The sequence below is a fragment of the Oncorhynchus mykiss genome, chromosome 11, assembly GCF_057628025.1.
Source record: "Oncorhynchus mykiss isolate SJ-2025 chromosome 11, ASM5762802v1, whole genome shotgun sequence".
Taxonomy (NCBI): Eukaryota; Metazoa; Chordata; class Actinopteri; order Salmoniformes; family Salmonidae; genus Oncorhynchus; species Oncorhynchus mykiss.
Genome location: NC_143032.1, coordinates 71062501 through 71064858, shown reverse-complemented (window position 1 = coordinate 71064858; position 2358 = coordinate 71062501).

Genomic DNA, 2358 nt, shown 5'->3' with positions numbered 1-2358 from the left:
ACAAATCTGGGTTTGGTGGATGCCAGGAGAACGCTACCTGCCCCGAAGCACAGTGCCAACTGTAAAGTTTGGTGGAGAAGAAATAATGGTCTGGGGCTGTTTTCAGGGTTCCTAGCATACAATGACATTCTAGACGATTCTGTGCTTCCATCTTTGTGGCAACAGTTTGGGTAAGGCCCTTTCCTGTTTCAGTGCACAAAGCGAGGTTCATACAGAAATGGTTTGTCGAGGTTCGGTGTGGCGGAACTTGACTGGCCTCCACAGAGCCCTAACCTCAACCCCACTGATCACCTTAGGGATGAATTGGAACGCCGACTGTGATTCTCTGTGAATCTGTTACATCTGCCCAGTTGAAACTTTTTCCACATTCATGTACTTTTCACAACAATCGAACTCATCAATAAAAGAGGGGCTGAAGATTTAAGTCTCAGATTACGTAACTTGATAAACACACACACACGCAGCCTCTAGTCGGCTCATTCAAACCCTCTGCTCTCCACTGCAACACACGCAGCCTCTAGTCGGCTCATTCAAACCCTCTGCAACACACCCAGCCTCTAGTCGGCTCATTCAGACCCTCTGCTCTCCACTGCAACACACCCAGCCTCTAGTCGGCTCATTCAGACCCTCTGCTCTCCACTGCAATACACCCAGCCTCTAGTCGGCTCATTTCAGACCCTCTGCTCTCCTCTGCAACACACCCAGCCTCTAGTCGGCTCATTCAAACTCTCTGCTCTCCACTGCAACACACCCAGCCTCTAGTCGGCTCATTCAGACCCTCTGCTCTCCACTGCAATACACCCAGCCTCTAGTCGGCTCATTCAAACCCTCTGCAACACACCCAGCCTCTAGTCGGCTCATTCAAACCCTCTGCTCTCCACTGCAACACACCCAGCCTCTAGTCGGCTCATTCAAACCCTCTGCTCTCCACTGCAACACACCCAGCCTCTAGTCGGCTCATTCAAACCCTCTGCTCTCCACTGCAACACACGCAGCCTCTAGTCGGCTCATTCAAACCCTCTGCAACACACCCAGCCTCTAGTCGGCTCATTCAGACCCTCTGCTCTCCACTGCAACACACCCAGCCTCTAGTCGGCTCATTTCAGACCCTCTGCTCTCCACTGCAACACACCCAGCCTCTAGTCGGCTCATTCAGACCCTCTGCTCTCCACTGCAACACACCCAGCCTCTAGTCGGCTCATTCAGACCCTCTGCTCTCCACTGCAACACACCCAGCCTCTAGTCGGCTCATTTCAGACCCTCTGCTCTCCACTGCAACACACCCAGCCTCTAGTCGGCTCATTTCAGACCCTCTGCTCTCCACTGCAACACACCCAGCCTCTAGTCGGCTAATTCAGACCCTCTGCTCTCCACTGCAATACACCCAGCCTCTAGTCGGCTAATTCAGACCCTCTGCTCTCCACTGCAACACACCCAGCCTCTAGTCGGCTCATTCAGACCCTCTGCTCTCCACTGCAACACACCCAGCCTCTAGTCGGCTCATTTCAGACCCTCTGCTCTCCACTGCAACACACCCAGCCTCTAGTCGGCTCATTTCAGACCCTCTGCTCTCCACTGCAACACACCCAGCCTCTAGTCGGCTCATTCAGACCCTCTGCTCTCCACTGCAACACACCCAGCCTCTAGTCGGCTCATTCAGACCCTCTGCTCTCCACTGCAACACACCCAGCCTCTAGTCGGCTCATTCAAACCCTCTGCTCTCCACTGCAACACACCCAGCCTCTAGTCGGCTCATTCAGACCCTCTACTCTCCACTGCAACACACCCAGCCTCTAGTCGGCTCATTCAGACCCTCTGCTCTCCACTGCAACACACCCAGCCTCTAGTCGGCTCATTCAGACCCTCTGCAACACACCCAGCCTCTAGTCGGCTCATTCAGACCCTCTGCTCTCCACTGCAACACACCCAGCCTCTAGTCGGCTCATTTCAGACCCTCTGCTCTCCACTGCAACACACCCAGCCTCTAGTCGGCTCATTCAGACCCTCTGCTCTCCACTGCAACACACCCAGCCTCTAGTCGGCTCATTCAGACCCTCTGCTTTCCACTGCAACACACCCAGCCTCTAGTCGGTTTTCCCTCTGCTCTCCATTGCAACACACGCAGCCTCTAGTCGGCTCAGTCAAACCTTCTGCTCTCTATTGCAACTTATTCCAACATTGTCGTTGTTGTTGTTGTAATGAGACTCCTTCAGTCATCCTCAGGCCACTTGGTAAAATAAAGGTTGTTGAACACACTGTTGTGAACACATACACACATCTGGGGTTAAGGTTGGTCTAATTCCTGAGCTCAAAGTGTAATGGCTGCTGTTTACTGGCCACCAGTGTCTTTTAACCCTG